The following is a 7,500-nucleotide window of genomic DNA, read 5'->3' as shown; positions in this document are numbered from 1 at the left end:
CATGATGTTTGGTAAATTAAACACATAGGCACATTTGTTATGCTTTCCTAATAACTGTTACTTAAAAATCTGGTAATTACAGTAGTTACAGAGGGTGCAGGGATATTATTATGTTAGTACAATGTAGTTGTCATTATAGTTATTAATGTACTGTGTATAGATGGTACTACATTTTACTTTAGTTAGTTAGTAGTTTGTTTTATTATTAAACTAGGTTAAAGTGAACTTATAAGCAGGGATATTACCAAGTAGTTTTTTATTTATTTAAGGGTATGGTATTTTTTTCTCTCTCTCTCTCTCTCTCTCTCTCTCATGCGGACTATGTATAGATAGCTAATCTCAGTCTAGGAAAAGAAAAAAATAATCCCTTTTTCGTAATATATTTTATATGTACTGTCTTATTATATGTGCAGTTTGAATTGTTTAAATAATAGGTAACCATAGAGTTGTAGTTCATGGCAGTGTTCATTAGGGAATGCTTAGTTTAGGCTTTGTCATTAGTAAGTTAGAGTTTATAGGTCTTAACTATGGAACACATTTGAAACTAGATAATGTAGTGTTTTATATTTGTTTTTTTTCTGTATACCTTAGGTATTACATGTTATATAAGACCTATATATATGCTCGTCCGGGGTTAGAGTGGTTAAGCACTGGGGTAGGACGGGATATAAGAAATGCTTCCAGTATATGTATGACTTTGAAGTTATTGTATCTGTTTACCTATGTTTTCTCTCCAAACCTTTTACTGTTTAGCCAACCTTTGAAATGTGGGAATTAGATTCATGGAATGTTAAAGGGCTCCAGAACTTGAGGAAGAGGAAACTATTGTTTCATGTATTGTTGCAGGCTAAGGCGTGGTTTATTTTACTGCAAGAAACTCATTTAATGAATGATCAATGGGCGGATATTAAAAAAAAGAATTGGATCAGAGAGGTAATAACATCGGAAGGTAAGTCAAATAGTGCGGGGGTAGCTATAATTATTAAAGATCAATATAAAGAGAAGATTTTGGACTCTAATTCAGATAAAGATGGGAGATGGTGTTATGTCACCCTCTTGTCTACCCTATTTGATAAACCTAATAGTACTTTTTAATATCTATGTGCCATGTAATAACCAACACATATTTATAACATCATTATATTCTATTTTAGCGCAATTCGATAGACACTATGTAATTATGGGAGGTGACTGGAATGCTTACCAAAATCCAAAGTTGGATAGATTTTATCCACAAAAAGCATTAAATAAGCATGCTGTATTAGCACTAAATTATATAAAAGAAGATTTTCAACTATATGACCCTTTTCACTATTTAAATAATGATAATAGTACTAATAATTTTACATTTTATTCCCCATGTCACAAAATGTGGTCCAGAATAGGTTTTTTTCTGACTTCAAGATCATTGATTAACCTAGACCCTACAGTTGTTACACATGCCAGATACCTATCAGATCATTCAAAAATTTTGCTGAGTTTCGCTAAAGAAAGAGGGTATAATTGGTCTCTGAATCCAAACTTGCTAAATAAGGATGACATATTAAAAGAAATCTCAAATTACCTTAAAGATTTTCTGGTTGGTTTGAATAAACATCAGAATGCCCTAGATATTGAATGGGCTGCAGTTAAAGCACAAATAAGAGGGGTCCTTTTGCAAAAAGCCTCTTATTATGAAAAAATATTAAACAAAGACATGCAAAACTTGGAATCCAAAATTAAATTACTCAATCAAGAGCTAATGTTAAACTTTAATGAGCAAACAGAGAAAGAGTTGCTTAAATGTCCAAAGGATCTCTTCTTAATCCAAAACTCTAGAGTAACATTTCAAGATTATAAGACTCTAGTTAAGTATGCTAATCATGCTCAAATGCCATCTAGAGTGCTGACTAGGATCATTAATCAATCAAAAACAACTGGGCAAATTTCAGAAATTCAACTTAATAATAAGATATATCGTAAAACTGCAGATATTATTGATATCTTTGAGAAAATATATACTAATATTTATGAGGGGCAGAAGGATATATCTTCTAATACAGTTTATGATCAATTTTTATACCTGATTAAGTTTCCAAAAATAGGAGAGGATATTCAAACTGATTTGGTTAAACCGATAACAGAAGAAGAAATAATATATATAATTGAGCATATGAAACCAAAGAAATCACCAGGTCCTGATGGGTTGACAGTGGAGTTTTACAAGAAGTTTGCAGAGTCTATCGGTAAGATACTTTCAGTTGTGTTTAACCATATAATCAGGAATAAAATTCATGATCCTCATCTTAATGCTTCCAAAACTATTCTTATACATAAAGCTAACTCTGATCCCCAGAACCCAGATAATTACAGACCGATATCATTAATAAACATAGACATGAAAATTTTAACCTCAATTATAGCATTTAGATTGAAGAAAATCATGATTCATATAATATCTAAAGAACAGGCTGGATTTATGACAGGTAGACAAACAAGTGATAATACACTTTCATTACATACTATGATAGTGCATGCTAAGCAAATTAATCTGAATATATATGCTCTTATAATAGATGCACAGAAGGCCTTTGATAGGGTAGACACAAATTTTCTGTTTCATCTCTTACCTTATTTTAATATATCCCCTGAATTTGTTCAAATCTTACAAATTTTATATAGCAATCCTTATACTACACTGTATATTAACAGAAGTTTTTCCAAAAGAATACAGATTAGGTCGGGGGCGCAACAGGGTTGTCCTTTGTCCCCTTTACTATTTAATATTTATCTTGAACCCTTGTTCTTATATATTAAGCAGAAGGTTTATCATAATGTCCCAATAATGTATGGTACTAAAATATTAGTGACAGCTTTTGCTGATGATCTGAATATTTATTGTGCATCTCCAATATCAGACACTGAGAAGATATTGAAAGCAGTTAATGATTTTGCAGAGGTTTCTAACTATAAAATTAATTTGGGGAAAACCAATATATTCCTTTTAAAGACACCTAAACCTTTCTCATTTTACCTTTAGTGGGGCAGGTAACATTTAAAGATAATATTAAATACCTAGGTGTTGTGTTTTTCACAGATAATAAAGATTTTTATAATAATAATAATAACATTAAAATAGTTTGGGAGCAAATAGTTTCTGATTTTGTGAGATGGAAAAATTTGCACTTGCCAGTATTAGCAAAAGTTTCTATTATAAAAATGAATGTATTGCCACGGTTACTGTATATTTTTAGGTCAGCTCATTTATCCCTCTCAAGAACATTTTTTAAACAAATTCATAAAGATTTGGCTAAATTTATTTGGGAACCAAAGAAAACTAGGCTATCTTATGACAAATTAATGACTCCAAAAAGTAAAGGAGGTCTGGAGTTGCCTAATTTTGAAATCTATTATCTGATTGTGAATTCTAATAGGATTTTAAGAATGGCCAATCATGAGATAATTAGTACCAAGTGGACACCAACTTGGCTAACCCTGAACTATGAATATATTTTAAAGTTGAACATTAATCCTAAAGCAATGCCCTTTTTGGGTAAAGATATTCTGAAGGTATATGGGATTGTGGAACACATTAAAATGGAAATATTATCTTTACAGAGTCTATTTCAATCCCTGGATTTACTTCAGCATATGATGGTCTTTCAGCCCTTTCACAGGAACCCAAATGTAAAGCTGAACAACCAATTAATTGATCTAAAGAAGTTTCCATTAATTATTAATTTAACTATGATCGATATATATAAGCATCTGGATCAATCGCCCAACCAAATAAGACAAGAATTTACTTTACCTAAAAATTACCTGATTTTTCTTAGACAGATTAGAGAATTTACTATAAGTTACCTCCAAAACTTTAAACTGGATGAAGAGACTATAAATAAATGCTCTGAGTTGTGGCAAGCTCTCCAACAGGATATTAAATGTATAACAGCAACGAATAAATTAATTAAAGAACTTAAATTTCAAGGTAAAGTTTTGTTATCAAATTATTGGGAAGAGAGAATATTATTGACAGATAAAAGTAATATGTTAAAGGCAATTGAATTGATTATTAAATCTACTTCCTTCAAAAACTGTTATATACCCAGCTGATGATTTGGAATAATGCATATTATACACGCCTTCCCTGCATAAATTTAATTCTAAAAACTCTGCGACATGTCCATACTGCAAAATTCAACCGGCTGATCTTCTTCATATGTTCTGGAGCTGTAAGTGTATATGCAAACTGTGGCATTCCCTTAAAATGCAACTTCAGAAAGTGGGCTACCAAAGTACAACACTGTCTTGGAAATTTATGATTTTGCATATTCCCCCAAAGGAACTTACCAGATCACAGATTATAGTTCATATTAATATCTTCTTACTAATGAAGCTTTATATAGCTTCAAATTGGCTAGACCCAACTAAAACATCATGGCAAAACTTCAGAGTGTTGGCGACAAAACATATACTAGCTCATAAACTACTTTTAAATTCACATAGTAAGGGTATCAATAATCCGAAAATTTGGGAACAGATATTTAATATTATATTAGCATAAAACTTTTGAATTGAAGGTAGTAATAATCATTGCTATATTTGGAGAGAAATGTCTAATCAAACTGTTCAATATGGAAAACTTACTAATTATTCCTATGTTTTTCTTATATTTCTAATGTCTTATATGGAAGCATTCTTGTAAATATTGTATATTGTTTGGGTGATTGTTACAGTGTTAGTTAGTAGTTTCTATTTTATAATTTTGTATGAAAAGTATATAACAATAAAGATATATTATGGAAAAAAAAAAATTAACTGCCAATCATTAGCAGACCGGGGTTCTGTTGTGGCGACTCCTAACCGGGAAAAGCCGAAAGATGCAAACAAACTGCATGGATTCCCCAAATGCTTCATATCCAAACTACTGCTGGTTACTGATAAGACGTACAGTATTTAACTTCTTTTGGGAGAGCCGTCATAATCTTATACCATCTGTCATAGTATGTTGTGCTTACAGTATTATTTTAGTATGTTTTTAATAGCGAAATTAGTGCTGTCTGCACTTTGCATATTTGTGTTTGTAATGAAGGTATAACACGTGCTATTGCAATAATCCTCTAATTATAATTCAAGGGTTTCTGAAGACGTTTCTCTGAGGATGTTCACACATTTCCATCTTGCGAAGTGTATGTAGGTAAAGTGACATTTTAGACAATGCTCAGTGCAAATGCTATTCTATATCCCAAGCATCACTCTTCTTTACTCATTCTGAAGCTGTGTTACTTCTTTGGGGGGGGGGGGCATTGTGTGAGTTGTTGCTTTTGTGTTATCAAATGAGAACTGTCTATACTTTGTAATATTTTTGGAACAAAAGTTTAACGGTTGCTATTCTAATCATCTTTTATTCTGTTTTCCGGATTTCTGGAAAAAAATTCCTGAGGATGTTGACATATGCCTGATTTCAGAAGTGTGTTGTAGTTTAAAGTGACATATATGAAATAGCTCATTGCTAATGCTTATTTTAGATATATATATATATATATATATATATATATATATATATATATATATATATATATATATATATATATTTATACACACACACACTTTACCGAAATTCAATTAGACAAGTCTGGTGTCGCGATAGTGCAGTTATTCGAAAACACACTTTCGTAAAAATCAGTTCAGTGAAGAGAGGTCACCAGTTCCAGGATCATGTAGTGATGTAGGTACGTTGTTTATTCAGTTGTATAGGGGAGGGGAACCTGTAATGTATAGATAGCTTGCTGTTGAATATTTCCTTTTCCGTAATGTAGGGCAATCTTGGAATTAGTATATATAAGTAGCTAGGGTGGGGTGCAGGGGCTTGCCCCCCTGCATAAATGTGTTTACTGTATTTGGTTTTGTGGTTCAGTGACTTGATTTTCATGAAAGTGTGTTTTCAAATAACTGCACTTTCATGAAACTAAACTCTACTTGAACTTCGATTGTGTGTGTTTTAGATGGGTCAAAGTAGACCTATATATATATATATATATATATATATATATATATATATATGCATATATATATATATATATATATATATATATATATATATATATATATATATGCATATACATATATATATATATATATATATATATATATATATATATATATATATATATATATATATAATGTTAATGCTATTTGTTACTAAATGGCAAACTCTTCGGCACATATTGTTTTTATTTTGGTATTTCTCTTTAGGATCTATGTTTAAACAGGATTGTTTAAGTCACAGTAAACATAGTCCCCGGGATTCATGAACCTTGCGCCAGGCGCCAGCATAGCGTCGGCGTTATAACGCCAAATATGGCTGCTTAGCGATTCAGGTATGAATGAATCCCACGTGCACTACCGGCGGCGCCGGACCGCTCCGCCCCGCGAGGTATGCAAAACACACTGTGTGCGGTATTGCACCATGCAAATGAGGGCAAATAGCGATCCACGTGGCGAGGCGAAGCGTAAGACGGCAATGTAAACCAAAAAACACGGTTTACATTTACCCAAACATACCGGAGGAGTAACGGAAGGCTGTCAAAGTCAGGTATCATATAGGTGCAATATGCCAATGTGGAAAGGCACCGAGAATGTCCCAAGAAAATATGCACAAAATGTACAAAATGACATAAATGGCACGTACGTAGAAAGAACAGCAGACCCCCGGGATATGTGCACAGAAGTTGCAAAGCAATGAAATAATATGACAATGTCCCAAAAGAGCAGTAGAACACAAATCAGCTGCACAGCCACCACACACCATAGTATGTATGTAAAGCTGCAACCCCAGCGCAATGGTTGTCAAGGAGTGGTGGCGGTGTCCGGCGCCGTAACCATGTATTAGTAGTCAATTCCATGCAAATGAGGCAGATAATAGTGAATCGCAAAAACGGCGCCGGCGTAAGGATGGAGCAAGCGGCGTAGCGGTACCACACCGAGGAGTGGCCTACACGAGATACATGTCAACCACAGAGGGGTGTGCCACTGTAGGAGGAAGGATATTGGATGTCAGCAAATCTGGGCTGTACAATGCACATCACAGCATCAGGACTGGCGTGTTAGGAAATAGATGTGCTGAGAGTACATAATGCGCGTACAAATGCATGTGCACGAGTATGACTACGTTCCCTAAACCAGTCATGTGACGGCCTCACCGTCAACAACCACGGATATAGGAAGGTAATGCGGAGAATACGAGGAAATGCGGAAGCAGTGTAAATGGATCCGTAATGAGCAATTAACACCAATCAATGCAGGAAGGGCAAACACCGACAGCTGAGAACTCTGCATGCAGACTCCTGCATAACGGGAAAGGGGAGGCATATGAGTGCAAAGATAGTAGGGGATGTAGTAGAAATGCAAAGAGCAAAGAACCGAAATAGCACAGCCAAGTACAGAGGTAGCATAACTGCGGCTGCAGATAAAATGCATCATATGCCATGTGCCTGCAGGATGCAGTAATGTAAGATGCCC

The sequence above is a fragment of the Protopterus annectens genome, chromosome 2.part1, assembly GCF_019279795.1.
Source record: "Protopterus annectens isolate FY-2018-M chromosome 2.part1, PAN1.0, whole genome shotgun sequence".
Taxonomy (NCBI): Eukaryota; Metazoa; Chordata; order Ceratodontiformes; family Protopteridae; genus Protopterus; species Protopterus annectens.
The sequence above is the reverse complement of the archived record's forward strand: the minus strand, read 5'-3'. Positions refer to the sequence as shown.